General features: G+C 44.6%; 1 long non-coding RNA gene across 1 annotated transcript in view; it reads left to right on the forward strand.

Moving 5' to 3' along the window:
* The first annotated feature begins 2,849 nt into the window (after positions 1 to 2,849).
* Positions 2,850 to 15,590, forward strand: part of LOC138812181 (uncharacterized) — a 64,695-nt gene continuing 51,954 nt past the window's right edge. The window contains exon 1 of the long non-coding RNA XR_011367565.1: positions 2,850 to 2,948. This is a non-coding gene — a long non-coding RNA (uncharacterized lncRNA). The remainder of the gene's footprint in view (positions 2,949 to 15,590) is intronic.

The raw sequence follows: 15,590 nt of genomic DNA on the forward strand, positions 1-15,590 counted from the left end.
GACTAGTAGAGTAACAATAAACAGCTAAAAGGTCAAAGCTGTCAAAGCTGTTTAACAGTGGAGTGAGGGAGTTTGCAAGAACCTATTTTGGGTGATCAGAGTGGTTGTCATCCCTGAGGGGTAGTTGCGGACAGCTAACTTCGCCTCGTAATGATGCTCCCCTTAACGGAAAAAGTGTTCAGTGGGTAAGGCCTCTCATGCCGGCGGTGCTTCTCAAATCTGTGCAGGCGGCCTTTGTCCCCACAGTGATTCCCACGAGGGAAGAGGGCGGGCGCAGAGAATGACACAAGTGTTTCCTGAAGTCTTTATGCCGCGGAGATCTCTGGCTCCTCCTCCCCACCCCATGTTGGTGCTTATTAAACTTCAGGGAAACAACAATTTCGCTGACCACCAGCCCCAAGAGGCCTGTGCGCGCCCTGGCCGCACTCCTGCTCGCCCCGGGCCACTCCTGCGGATCCGCTGCAGGGGGCTAACGTTGTCCCCTGCGACCGCTTTCCTTTACCAATGTGTGCTTTCCTTGAGGTCCCAAACAGCTTTGAACTTCAACGCACGACCCAGGCCACATTTCCCTGCTGGACTGGCATATTATTGTTCTGGTTCGATTTTCGGGGGACATGGGGGAAAAGGAAGAGTAAGAAGGCTCTGTGCAGGTCCTGACAATTCTACTCCGGAGAGAATTCCCCACCCATCTTTCACGCAGATCAGGCGCTTAGCGACCCCAGATCTTGGCTTCCCACGGCCGGCCGCGTTCAGAGAAGCCGCAGCAACTGATGCGCTCCAAGTGCTTTCGTTTTGCTTTCGCTCCTCTCCGCAGCGCGAAACACCGCGGAAGAACAAAGTGGGAGCGAAAAGCGCTTGTCCTGACAAAGTGGCCAGGACTTCACGACTTGTCCCCAAGCTAGGGCCGGGGAACCAGAGGGGAGGCCAAGGCCCGGGCAATCTCTGCCCCTTGCAGGGGAGGAAAGGGCCAAGAGGCCCTGGAGGGGTTTCCCCGCCCCACTTCATGCAAAGAAACGTGGTTTGCAGATACTGATGCAATAAAATTGGCGCGGGAACGAATTTGACTTCTTAGAAAAGCGGTGTCTTTCGAATGCAGACGGCTGAGCAGAGTGGAAAGATGGAAAGATGAGTGGCCGAGGCCTTCGTTAAATAGGAAGGAAATGTGGAGAGAACTTGTAGGCTGGAGGTTGGTCAGGTGTAGGGGACCCACGCGCCCTCAGCGTCTCGCTTTGGAAATCCAGCAACCATTGCACAAGACTTGCTTAGTCTCACTTTCTCACTCTGTAAGAAGCACACACGCTAGATCCATCCTCTAAACACCCTCTCCCTCCTCTTTAAAAAGGGCCTAAGCCTGGAAAGGTTTCCTAATAGAGAACTTCCTGCAGACCCAGTTGACTTGTGCGAAAACGCTCTCAGATTTGAATGAGCCAAGCGTCCAGCTAGGAAGCCTAGGTCGAGGTGCGCAAGTCCTTTTAACGCAACCCCCTGACTGACACGTGGCCCAAGGGAGGATGCCTGTGCAGGAACAGTTTCCCTAAACCCCTTAAAAAAAAAAAAAAAAAAAGAACATCACAGTGGCAGACTGTTTCTAACAGTTCAGCCTCCCGGAAAGGTCCGACGCATTTCCTGCTTTCCTCCTGCCTCGCTTTCCTTCACCAGTGGTCTGCAGGGCTATTTTATTATGACCCTGGAAAGTTCAATGAAGAACTGAGAGAAAGATCTGAAGCTGTTAAGGTGAATTCCACTCAAATTATCCACTTGTACTTGGTTTAAGGCCTTCCTCTGGTGTTTGCCGCCCTTCTTGTTTACACCCAGCTCAGCGTTAGGCCGGTGGAGAGCTCAGTTTCACTTCGGGTGTGTGGCCGGGGCCTATCATTTCCTCACCAGATTTTAAAGGAAAGTTTGAATGTTTTTGACACAGTAACTCCTGTGACAACAATGACTCCGCAAACACTACGTCACCCTGCCAGGGGTCTGATCTGCAAACTCCCCAGTCCTTCACCTGATGGAAAGGAGAGTGAGCTCCAGCAGCGCCTCGCTGCACCTGCGGGGCCAGGGCGTCCCCGCACGTCCTCGCCGCGCTTCCCGCGCCCCGCACCTCCGCGGCTGCCAGCCACCCCCGCATCCCTCCCGCCTCTTCACCACCACCGCGGGGAGCAAGGCCTATCCTCCTAACGCCGAAGGGAGCCACCGCGCGCGGGACACGGGGAGGTGTCCAGGCCCTTGGCTCCAAGGCGAGGCCCGAACGCCCGCGCACTCTCCGGGCAGGGCGTCGGCGCCCAGGAGCGGGAGGAGGAGAAGGCGGAAGCGCGCGCCGGACGCTCGGGAGCACTCCCATCACCCGCGGAGCCGGGGGTCCCCGCTAGGTAGCGAGGCTGTGGATGCCCACGCTGTGCGCGACACTGGGGCCGCGACTGGGAGCGCAGCTGGGCGCGGTGGCAGCCACAGAGCCAGGCGGGAGGCAAGGAGCCCCGGGGAGCTGGTTTTCCTGGGCGGGCACGTGACGGGGTTGGCAGCGCTCCGGCCCGGGCTGGGAGGAGGGGTGAGCTGTGAGCGGGAGGCCGGGGGCGGGCGGCGGGCGCGCCGTGTACTTAGGTCGTGTGCTGGGGCTTTTCTCTCCCCGGAGCCGACGGAGGGGCGGGGGAGGGGCCACCGCTCCGCCTTCTCCTTTTCGCAATGTTGACGCAATCTATAAATAGTGGAACAAAAGGACCAACTTCCTCGGAGCTCTGCTGAAACTGCACAAAAATATCGAGCTGGGGGGTTCCCTGGTCCCCAGCGATGGGGCGGGGAGCGTGGCGACCGGGGAGGGGGCGGGCGCCGCCGAGGGTGGGGGACACCTGGCTGCGCACAGCTGCCGCCGCGGCCGCTCGCGCGAACCCCGAGCGCGGGTCCCCGCGCGGGCCTCGGGGCTCGCCGGACCGGGGGTCTCCCTCTGCCGCTGACAGGTCAGTGCGTACCGCCCCTTTCAACGTTGGGTTTTCTTTTCCCTCCCCCAAGCTTCTACTTTTAGAAGAGAACTGCGGTGGGTGGGGGAGTGGGATAGAACGACGACACGCCGCAGCGACACGCGCCAGATCGGCAGCCCCACCTGTCCACAGTGTGGGGGTAGCATAAGGGGCTCAAGGACTCGGTCTGCGCCCGGCCCCTTGCCTTCGTGGCTCGTGCCCGTGCGTGCTGGAGACCCAGCCCCGCGGGACTGGCGTGCGCCCGCGCAGGCGGCCGGGGGAGCGGGCTCGAGGCCGCTGGGTGAGGGTGGAGGGAGCGCTCCCGCTGCCTTTCCCGCCTTGGGGCTGAGCCCCCGTGGTGACGGGTCGGGGTCCTGAGGCCGCCGTGAACGCCGGCTTCCTCTGGGAGGTCAGACTTGGCGTGTCTGCCTCGTCCTCTGGCTGCCGTGGGAAGGAATGAGCAGAAAGGCGCTGTCGCTTCACATCGTCGCGCCCCCTGGCTCTGGTGCCCACGCACCCCATGCTCCAGGAGTTGGGGGACAGGGTGGGACCGAGGTCACTCGGGGTTCCAGGAGCCCAGGACTTGCGCGCGAGCGCCCACTCCGCCGCCGCGTCTGGTACTTGGGGTGCGGGGGGGGGGGGGTGCGGGGAGGAGGCGGAGCTGGCGCTGTTGACAGCGGTGCTGGAGCGGGGAGGGCGAAAGCTGGGAGAGGAGGCCAGAGAGGTGGGAGTCGACACTGGCGTGTGTGGGGGGTGATTGGAGCGCGCGCGCGGGATTTGGTGGGGCGTGGGGTGGGTCACGTGATGGGCAGCCACCCCCGCTACAGGCTGGCGGTGGGGTGACGTCATTGTCCCTGACTGCAGGGGGTGGCACTTCCGTTCTCTCCCCAAGCCTGTCCCCTTCCAGCCCCTAGTACTTGCAACCGTTGTTTCGAGTGGGGAGTGGGCCGAGGGTAGAGAAGCGTCTCCTTTATGGCCCCACTCCCCGGCTGCTTCTCCAACTGCCTGGGCCTGGGCCACCGCGGTCCCCTCCCGACGCGTCCCATTGTGTGAGCGCTGGGCGAAGGGCGGAGGCTAGTGCGGTCCCCCGCGGCTCGCCCACTCGGGAGGGGGCTGGGGCCAGAGGTGGGCCTTCGCCACCCGGGCCAAGTCTGCTGCCCGCCCTCCGCCCTCTGGCGGGGCCCTGTGTCCCAACCCTGCTGTCTGAGGAGCCAAGAGGCTCGACGCGCTCCCTTCTCCGTGGTGATGCGAGGGCCTGGTCCGTACCCCCGTGGGGGCTGGGTGGCGCGGATCCACGGGCCCGTGCGGTGGGTGTGCGGTCAGTCTGTCACCACTCACGGGGACGCGATTCTAACAGTCGTTAGGAGCTATTTGGAGAAACTCTGGGTTTTGGTGACTCAGCGCGGTGAGCGCTATTTATAGGTAGTTGCGTTTAGAGCAGGGAAATACACTTCTCCAGGATGCGTCTGCTGGAGGACAGACAGCAAAGAGCTTCAATCGTTGAAAGACTTAACTTCTGAAAGGAAGAAAAAAAAATGGCTGTTCGAGTCTGTGTTTTTTAGCTGGTCTTACGAATAGATGTTATAACAGTTTATCTTTTAAAAGATGCAGTATTTTCCAGAGTCGATGGGGAATGTGGGGACACGTTGTGACCAAAAAGACTTTTGTCTTCTGACCCTGGAGCATTAATTCGGGTAAAAGACTGAACAGTCCTTCTACTAGATTGCAGAATATTAAGACCAGTGTTTATTAATTACAGGACTTATTAAAAACAACACGGATGTGATGGCAGGGCATAAAAGAGAGGCAAACTAAATGATGATGAAAGCGCCTGCACAATATTCTGTAATAAGAAAGTTGTGGGTGGCATTTATCTAGCATCGAAAGTCTGGAAAGTCTGGTGAGAGCCCCGGGCCGGTGGCTCATGCCTATAAGCCCCTTAGGAGACTGAGATCTGACGATTACAGTTCAAAGCCAGCCAAGGCAAAAGAGTCCAGGAGACTCTTATCTCCAATTACCAACCAAAAAAAAAAAGGCAAAAGTGGAGCTGTGGCTCAAGTGGTAGAAGGCTAGCCTTGAGCACAAAAGCTTGAGGACAGCACCCAGACCCTGAGATCAGGCTCTAGAAGAGGCACAATAATAATAATAATAATGTGGTAGGATTATAAATTGCATATTTACCAACCCATTTCTCTTTCCCCAAAAATGTGGATATTACTGCCTGTAATCTTCAATGATGTATAATTGCTGCACACCTTGAAGTTTTTGCTTGTTTTGCCTTTATGGCCCTTTATGGCCCCCTTTTCCCCTCATCCAGTTTGGAAATCCAGGAGCTAGATGTTAAAAGACAGATTACAAGGTGGGAGTTTATACCCAGCATGCTTGGCCTGTATTTATGTAGGTAGTGTGAAGTGTTTTTTGAAAGAAGGTGGTTTCCTGGATGCCAGCTAAAGAAGGGAAAGGGCATCCAAAGGAAAGCAAGCAAAGCAGACCATACAGAAGCCCATAGTCAAGAACTACAGTTAGGTAAGTGTGGATGGACAATTAGGAACTTGAAAGGGGTTCTAGAAAGAAGGATGAAAGTTCAGGCACTACTGGGCTTTCTATACCATGTTGAGGAATTTGTTCATTAGCCTAAGACCAATAAATTTTTAACCTGTTTATTTTTACTGGGAGGTTGAGTGGTAATGGGGGAGAGAGACATCCTTTTGAGGAAGAAAGAAAAAGCAAAAGAAAGAAAGAAAACAAAGGAAGGAAGGAAGGAAGGAAGGAAGGAAGGAAGGAAGGAAGGAAAGAAGAAAAAGAAAAGAAAGCAAGCAAGCAAAGCACTAGGCTTTCTCTTACAGGTCCATACTAAAATTTTATATAAAATGAGGGTTTTTAAAAAGGAGAGTCAGTTCCTCCACACTTCAGCATTAAAACCTATTGGAAAAATGCCAGACACCAGTGGTTCAAGCTATTCAGGAGGCTGAGATCTGAGGATCACAGTTTAAAGCCAGCCCAGGCAGGAAAGTAAGTGAGACTCTTAAACACCAAAAAGCCAGAAGTGGAACTGTGGCTTAAGTGGTAGGGCAAATAAAGCTCAGGGACAGTGCAAAACCTATAGGAAAGGAAGAATCATGAGAGAATTTTTAATGGAAATTACATGATCAGATGTGCATTTTGAAAACACCACATTGGTTATTATCCTGAAGTCTTGAAGTTGGAATGTAAAACAGCCTGTGACCTGAGAATCAATTAGAACTACTGCTGTGTAGCTAAGAATAGTGGGAACAGAAAGAATTCAAGAAAAGTAGAGTCTGAATTGGCTATGTGGGGAAAGGGCAAAGACTACCCAGGTTTCTGACATTAGTAGTTGAACCAGGAGGAAAAGTGGACTTCAGGAACAGGAGGGAAAACATGTATTGTCCAGGTGGGATTGTAGGTGTGAGAACTATCCCAAGTTGGTTTGGAAGTAAAGTCTGGCTCTGGAACCATTTAAAATATAGGTGGTAGCTAAAGCCATGGGAGAACTAAGATGACTCAAAGGATATCAAATGAGAAGAGGTCCAAGAAAATAACATTGGTGAACACTCATATTCAGAAAAGGGAGAGCAGAAGGAACCTTTGAAGGAAAGTGATGAGTGACTAAAAACAAACTGTGGCATCCTTAAGCATAAATAACTAAATCCCACTTCACTGATAATGAAAGAAGCTGCTACTTTGGTCTCTATAAGAACACTGAAAAGGCCACGTACTTTCAGTGAAAAAGCATAATTACTTTCCCAACAATTAGAAGATCTATAAGATCAAGAGAACAAATCTTACTTTTTTTCTTCTTATTGCAACTAGAGATATCTAAGGGGAAAAAAAGGAGTAATGAGTGAAAACAGTCAAGCCTTCCCCTTGCCCAGCTCTAAACTTCCAAAGAAAAGAGTTTGAATAAGATTAGATCCCCATGTTGGTGCCCCCCCCACCCTTGGCACTTTAAAATTACACTTAAATCTCTAATAATTAGTAGTAGAGCTGCTAAGATGGCAGTTTGGCCAAGAAAACAAGGAAAAGATTTTCTTTTGTTTCCTCCATCTCTTTCCTACCTGTTACAACTGAACTGGAGATTTATTGGGAACAGGCAACAAAAGGCACAACAAACCACCCCAAAATTCAGTAGCTTAAAATAATATTACTTTGCTTATGAATATGCAATGAAAACACAGCTCAGCAGGAGACAATTTGTTTTTAATCTGGTTTGTGTCAGCCAGGGCAGCTCAAGGCTGGGGGCTGGCATCTGAAGGCTTGTCCAACTTGCTTGTCAAGTGATTAATACTGACTGGTGATTGGGACCTTAACTGGGCACTCTGCCAGAACACCTACACATGGCCTCTGTATGTGGTCCTGCTTTTTCACAACGTGGTGGCTAGGTTCCAAGGGTTCCAAGACTGAGATCTAGGTAGAACCAGTAGAGCTTTTTGTAACCTAATCGTATAAATCCTATAACATCATAGTATTGTATTCTATTTGTGAGACATAGATTTTACTAATGCCATATAGAGAGGGAAATCAGACTCTACCTTTTATTGGGCAGAGTGTCAAATATTTTGCAACATATTTAAAACACACATAAGAACTTCAGGTAGAGATTTACAAACATTTTATTGTCTAAAATGTTTATAAGAAAAATAAATGCCATTTTTCTGATATTAGAATGAAATATAAAAGGCTGAAACACTTAAATGTTCCATAGCCAATGTGAATAGATACTTTGTTTCATACTCTTTCCTCCACTTTCCTCTCCCTCATTACAGTTCATCATTTGTCCCCTCTAGGGCCAATCTCTCATATGCATGCCCCTTACTCCAGGGTAGGTGGGACCTCCACAGTGGCTAACCCTCTAAAACTTTTTTTTTCTTTTTCCACTTTGAATTGTATCCCAATTTTGGACTTAATTGGATCATCTGCAAAACCATCAATGGCCACAAGTCCTTATTTCTTAAAATTCAAATTGCTATAGATGGTTCCAATAAATATAATACCATAAAATGGCACTTCTAAAACAGAATTTTATGCTTTTAGATGTCTCGATATTGATTGTTTGGGTTTATTTTTTCATCAAACAATAATTTTAAAAGGATAGTTAAAAATTAGTATTTTCAAAATTTACATGTTTCCCTTGAAGGTGATGGAATATCTGGTTATTAACAGTGAAATATTAAACAATACACCTCCCACCTTTATAGTACATAGGCAGCATAGTTATTTGGTTGGCAAAAGGACTCTGTCTCTCTCTGAGAGATGGAAATCCTCTTTGAATAACCAAGTTAAATAGTCTTTTCAAAGTCCCTTTAAATTATATGAATTCATATACCTTATAGGTTCTCCTTTATGACTTAGGGATAGAAATATTGTTTAGATCATTTTGATAATTCATACTCTTCCCAAAACTCTCAGCTATTGGGTGATGACTTTGCACATTTAAATTTGTGAGTCAAAACTGCACTGTAGCTGGGTTCTGGTGGCTCACGCCTGTAATACTAGCTACTCAGGAGCTGAGATCTGCGGATGGTGGTTCAAAACCATCTGGGGAAGGAAAAGTCTGAGATATCACCAGAAAACTGGAAGTGGCACTGTGGTTCAAGTGTTACAGCACTGGCCTTGAGCTAAGGAGCTCAGGGACAGCACCCAGATCCAGAGTTTAGGCCCCATGACTGACAAAAAAAAAAAATTGCACTGTAACTTCATATGACACAGATATTTAAATAAGTACATATAAAGATGACAGCATGAATATATGAATATATTTATGAACCTTTTATTTTTTGTAGGTCTTGCCTGGTGGTTTTTTAAAAACCTTTTTTAAAAAAATGAGCCAAATATATATAACTTTTTAAAGTTTCTTACATAGCAATGATTTGTTTGTAAAAATGGACTCAGCTTTCTCATTAAACTAACATACTTTGTTATCAGGCCCCAGATTGTTCACTTCTCTGTGACTTCACAGCTACCATGGAGGCAGCCCAAAGGAGCTTAAGTAAACACTTTTAAATTACGTAATGCAGTCCTGAAGGAGGACCAACCCCAGCCAAACTGTGCCATATAGTTGTACATATGCTGTTTTTCCATCTGCCAGAATGCTCATTACCCTAGCTATAGCTTGCCTTCACACTAAGGATAACTTGAAAGAAAAATTAAAGTGAGCTGGTCTGTCTCTAGCCATCTCACATGAAGCACAGTTGAGGAAAATATTTCCTAGTTACCTAGTGATTTTTTTTTTTTGCGGGGGGGGGGGGGTGGTGGTGGTGGTGGTGGTGGAGGCTGTTGAACTCAGGGCCCTGGGCTCTTTTTGCTCTATTACTTGAGCCACAGCTCCACTTCCAGCTTTTTGGTGGTTAATGGAAGATAGAAGTCTCACAGACTTTTCCTGTCCAAGCTGGCTTTGAACAATGATCCTCAGAGGTCAGCCTCTTTATCTAGGATTACAGGAACAAGCCACTGGCATCCAGTTCAAAATGCAATTTATTTTTAAAAGAAATATTGCCAAAGTCCATAAAAATAAATTTCTGCAACATCTGGACAAGGCTTTATGTTAAGCATCAAAAAAAAGACAAAAAATGATATGTCATTAAAGTACTAAAATTATTAATATAGTGACAAAAATTCAGGGGTGGATTGGTGAGAGAAAAACTGAAGGAAGTCTTAAATGTTTTAAAAAAAGCTTTTTTTTTTTTATTACAAGTCACTATAGTTACTAAAATACTGAATGTTTAAAAAATTAAGACTTGGGCTGGGAATGTTGCTTACTGGTAGGTGCTTGCCTAGCATGCATGAATCCCTGGGTTCCATTCCTCAGTACCACATAAACAGAAAAAGCCAGAAGTGGGTCAAGTGGTAGAGTGCTAGCCTTGAGCAAAATAAGCTCAGGCCTAGAGTTCAAGCCCCAGGACTGGCAAAAAAAAAAAGAAAAAAAAAAAGGAGTGTCCACAACATGCCAAGATTTTCGATATCCTACTTAGCAACTTTACTCTTTACTCACTGCCTTTACTCTTCAGTAGGTAGGGGTTTTTTGGTTTTGTTTTTTGTTTTTGCAAACAAGGACTCAGATGCTACACTTGCCTTTTTTGTACTTCTCTAATGACAGTTAATAGAGTACCTTTACCTTTACCTTAAAACCATGGAGATTTTTTTCTTTGTTTTATAGTAAACATACTGTTTAGAAGAAAGATAAGGTCAGCATGATTCCTCTTTGTGATTTCATTTTCTGCCTGGAGGCCTGAAAAAGTTCTCTTTAAATATTTTTTTTAATCAGGAGTCACATATCTCTCATATTACAGGCTCAATTTTTTTTCTTTCTTTTTTTTTGTCAGTCATGGGGCTTGAACTCTGGGCTTGGGTGCTGTCCCTCAGCTCTTCAGCTCAAGGCGAGTGCTCTACCACTTGAGCCACATCTCCACTTCGGGTTTTCAGGTGGTTAATTGGATGTAAGAGTCTCACAGACTTTCCTTCCTAGGCTGGCTTTGCACTGTGATCCTTAGATTTCAACCACCTGAGTAGCTAGGATTATAGGCGTGAGCTACCAGCATCCAGCTACATGCTCAATTTTCTTTGAGCATTTTAGTCTGCAGATTCATTTTCTTACATTATTTTGTGAATACTATTACATCTTTAAGTGCTTTTACTGATTCATTTGCTTTTAAGTATTCAGATGAGTCAGGTTATATTATATCATCTTTGTCTCACTTCCATATTATCATCTTTGCAATTATTTTGGCCTGATTTCTTCTGCATTCATTGCTATTAATTTATTGAATTATTAAATTTACTAAATTATTAAAAATATTAATTGGAATTTAGTGAGTACCTATTATATATGGTAGGTACCAATGGAAAATATAATCAAAATCACTGTCTTTATAAAATTTACATTTTAGTGGAGAAATGGGGAAGAATAAACTTGTAATGCCAGGTAGTGATAAGAACTGACAGAGGATGCCTAAAATAGATGTATTTTGGTCCCAGCTCCCTGCCTGGGCACAAAGCTAGATTCTATCTCAAAAATAACAAGCATAATAAAGGACTGGAGGTACAGGTGAGATAGTATATACCACCTTCCTAGCAACTCAAGACTGAGTTCAAATCCCAATGCTAAGAAGAAACCTAGGTAAGGAATTAGAGGGAGATGAAGGAAGGTAAAAAGGTGGATTTTATAATTTGTCAGAATATTTTTTTCAGGTCACATTTGACCTCAGATGAACGTGAGGCACTGAGTGAGGCAAAAATGTGTGCAAACCAAAGGTAGAAAAGCACACATAAAGGCCACAGGTGAAAAAGCAGTGTGTTGATGATATAGTAATTTGAGCCCATCAAGTGGTAGAGCACTAGCCTTGAGCTGAAGAGCTGAGGGACAGTGCCCAGGCTCAAAGTTCAGGCCCCACGACCCCCCCCCCCAAAATAATTGAGCCCAATGAGATACAGGGAAAAGGATAGGAGACAAACCTAGATAAATGGAAAGGCTGGATCACTAAAGTTTTAGGCCCTAGTAGAATTTAAGTTTATTATTAGTGTGAGGAGCAGACAGAATTGCGCTGTAAAGTCACTATGGACATTGCTGAGTATTTCAGGAGTCATCACTGAGACAAGATTGATCAAATCAGAATTGAAGGAGCAAAATAACAGCAACTGAGATAAAAAAAAAAAAAAAAAAAAAAAAAAAAAAAACAAAGAAAGATGATCTAATCTAGGAGGAGAGGGACACAGCAGAACTGGAACCCTGACATCAGAGGAGAAAGTGCTGCCCATTTCCTGTGGGTACCCTGGGGAGGGTATTGGGGTTGTCTAGAAGAGTGAAAAAGAATTGAAATGGGAGGTAACTACCAAAGTCAGGGTAAAATCCATAACTGAGGCAATGCTCACAGATAGAGAAGGCCAACAGGGAGCAAATTCTTCTCCCTTTTCTTGACTTCTGCCTCCTTAATTACTCTTTACTGATTCATAGCAAGAATTCAGCGGACAAGGTAAAAAATAGGTTTTTGAGAAAACATTGTAGCATCACAAAAACAGTGTAGAAAGGTTTATTGCTGTGAGATTCCACTTTAGTAATTGGCATGTGGAAGAATTAGAGTACTGGCTTTTTAGAAGCAACTGGATAAAAATTATTGCACTTAAAATTAATCCATGTGAAGAGTTACAACAAAATAAATTGTGGAGAAGAAAATTAAAAGATTTGTTAGAAATGCACTGACTTAAAGGTCTCTGGCTGACCATCACTGGCTTATCCTAGCTACTCGGGAGGCTGACATAGGGAGGATGAAGGAAAAGGAAAACAATGTTGCAAGGAGATGGTTGGTAATCTTAATATGAACTTTAGATGGTGGTATGGAGACTTATTAATAGGAAAGGACTGAAAAGAGACTGTAAAGGAAGTGTAAATTCAGATAGTTTCTGAGCTGTGGTTTATAAAGGTGCTCCTATTCACTCAAGTGAAAGGGGATTTAATCTAGTGTGGTACAGAGGGAAAATACCTTAGTGAGCAAGAAGAAGAGGATTATCTTAGGAACATAGTCTTTGAAACTGCATGGAAAGAGATCCAGGGCACAAATAGAAGGGCTTGTCATAGAAGAGGGTAGGAAAATAAAGTATGCATGAATACAGGTGAAGAGGGATTGGTAGATTTGATGTAGGAAGATGAGTTTCTCTGGTAAAGACTTCTCTTATTGATGAAAGGGGTAGGTAAGGAATGGGCAGATACATGGGAGAGAAGGGATGGGACATATCTTAGTGAATAGAAGAATGATCTAACAAAGAGAATGTTCTGGGTTTAACAGTCTTTCATTTAGTGAAAATTTGATTTCTCATTTTGTTTCTTGATGTTTCAAATGTATTTATTTTGAATAGTATTTTGGCCTCTGGTGTGTACATTGTAGACATTTTGTTTCTGGTTACTTCTAATATGTTTTTTTCTGTTTATGTTTCCTATTCTGTAAAGTATCTAAGTGAAAGATACCTTTCTGTCTTTATCTGGAAGTCTAGGATCATGCCTTAAATGTACTATACTATATTTCCAGGCTACTGGAAATAATTAAATAAAACGTAAGTCATAGTAATGTTATGCATTTTAAAATTATTTACACTTATGAGCAGGGAATTAGGTACTTTACATAACTGTCTAAAACTTAATACAACTCTACAAGGTTAGTATTATTAACAGTTATTTCCACAAGGAACTCATTTTGCTGGTGATGTCAGATCACAGGGATTTACCTGAAGCTCACAGCTGGCCAAAATAAACAAGGTAGGAACTATTTTTTTTCATGTGTTTATATAAAAAATTAGCATCTTAGGGATTGTATTTTTTGAAGTACAAAATAATCTGCAGAAGTATACCACAAAAACTAGGATACAGCTTTTTAAAAAATATATTTTACCATTAAACTATTGGTGAATTAAGTGAGGTATCCATTCTCTAACCAGCTCTCCCATACAACACACTGAAAAACTGCTATAAAAAATACTCAGTAGGGCTGGGAAGGTGGCTCAGTGGTAGAGCACTTGCCTTGCATGCTTGAGGCCCTGGGTTCGATTCCTCAGCACCACGTAAGCAAAAGAAAAAAATCCGGAAGTGGCGCTGTGGCTCAAGTGGTAGAGCACTAGCCTTGAGCTGAAGAGCTGAGGGACAGCGCCCAGGCCCAGAGTTCAGGCCCCATGACCGGACCAAAAAAAAAAAAAACTCAGTAAATGATATTAGTCCATTCTAATTCCACAAGCTTTAGGATATATATCAGTGGAGCTTTTCCTCTTGAAATTCCATTATTTTATTAAAATATTAAATGTATCTCTCATTTAATAATGTATACCTATATATGCATAAGATAATATGTATACACATATTTATAGTCATACGATACTGACATATCAGCACATATATGACAAGTAATAGTGTTTTAATGATTATAAAACTAGTACATAGTAAGAGGAGAAAATGTTTTAGGAATTTTTCTTTTTTTGCTGGTCATGGGGCCTGAACTCTGGGCCTAGGCACTGTCCCTCAGCTCTTCAGCTCAAGGCTAGCACTCTACCACTTGAGCCACAGCGCCACTTCTGGCTTTTTCTGCCTATGTGGTATTGAGGAATCGAACCCAGGGCCTCATGCATGCAAGGCAAGCACTCTACCACTGAGCCACCTTCCCAGCCCCAGGAAAAAAAAAAATTTATGTCAGTCGTGGCGCTTGAACTCTAGCCTGGGTGGGCACTGTCCCTCAGCACTTTAGCTCAAGGCAAGCGCTCTACCACTTGAGCCACAGCGCCACTTCCAGTTTTCTGAGTGGTTTATTGGAAATAAGAATCTCACAGACTTTCCTGCCTGGCTGGCTTTGAACCGAAATCCTCAGATCTCAGCTACCTGAGTAGCTAGGATTACAGGCATGAGCCACCAATGCTCAGCTTAGGAAAAATATTTTTAAAAGAACAGCAAGAAAAAAAAAACAATTCTACTATTTGAAGGGAACTATTGGTAGTGGCATACTTCCATGGAGTTATTTAAGCTGATGAAATTGAAATTATGTATACTGCCTTTTTTATGTAACACAATTCAAAATGATTTTCAAGAGCTGAATAATATTCCCTGTATGGAGTAATATTTCCATAATCAGTTATTTTCTGTATAAATACAATATTGCTATGAATTTTTATGTGTAAATCTTTTAGCATTTTAAATTATCTTCTTAGAGTACATTCCTAAAACTAGATCAACATTTATGTTTAATTTCTACTGTAAGAAAAACTTTTTTTGTTGTCAGTCATGGGGCTTGAACTTAGGGCCTGAGCACTATATCTGAGCTCTTTTGTTCAAGGCTCCTGCTCTACCACTTTGATCCATAGTACCACTTCTGGTTTTCTGCTGGTTAATCAGAGGTAAGAGTCTCACAGACTTAATTGCGTGGCCTGGCTTCAAACCATGTATTTTCAAATGTCAGCCTTGTGAGCTAGGATTATAGGCATGAGCTATTAGCATCTGGATCAACTTTTTTTTTTTAATATTTGGGATTAAATTCAAAACCTCCAGCTTGTTAGACAGGTGCTCTACCATTTGAGCCACATCTCCAGTCCCTTTTTTGCTTAGGTTATTATTAAGGTAAAGTCACTCATGCTGGGCCTGGTGATGACAAGTATGGGTCACTGTGCATAGCCATTGTGCTTTTCTTCACCTCTGGATAACAGGTGTTCACCACTGTATATAGCCAGCCATTGGTTAAAATGGAATTTCTACAACTTATATATTTGGGCTGTCTAAAAACCTTGATTCCCTGATATCCACTTCCCAAATAGCTAGGATTACTGGCTTGAGCCACCATATTCTCTTTTACCATAATTCTATATTGGAAAACAAATCTAAGGAAAAATCTTATGTGGACTACCTTTAAAAATTGAGATTAATAAATTTGTATCTAGGGTTTTTGCTAGGGCTGGGGAAGTTTTTTTCTCAGTGCTAATGATAAAACCCAGGTTTTCTTACATATTAGGCAAGAACATTACAATGAGCTACATCCCCATTATAGGTTAGTATTTAAACCTACAAAGAATAATTTACTCTTCAAAATACTATTTGCTTTTTTTTTATCATGTTCAAAAGTTATCCATAAGCCTGGAGTGGTGGTGCATGCCTATAATCTT

The sequence above is a fragment of the Dipodomys merriami genome, unplaced genomic scaffold (genome assembly GCF_024711535.1).
Source record: "Dipodomys merriami isolate MVZ:Mamm:240054 unplaced genomic scaffold, mDipMer1.0.p SCAF_56, whole genome shotgun sequence".
NCBI classification, from domain to species: Eukaryota; Metazoa; Chordata; class Mammalia; order Rodentia; family Heteromyidae; genus Dipodomys; species Dipodomys merriami.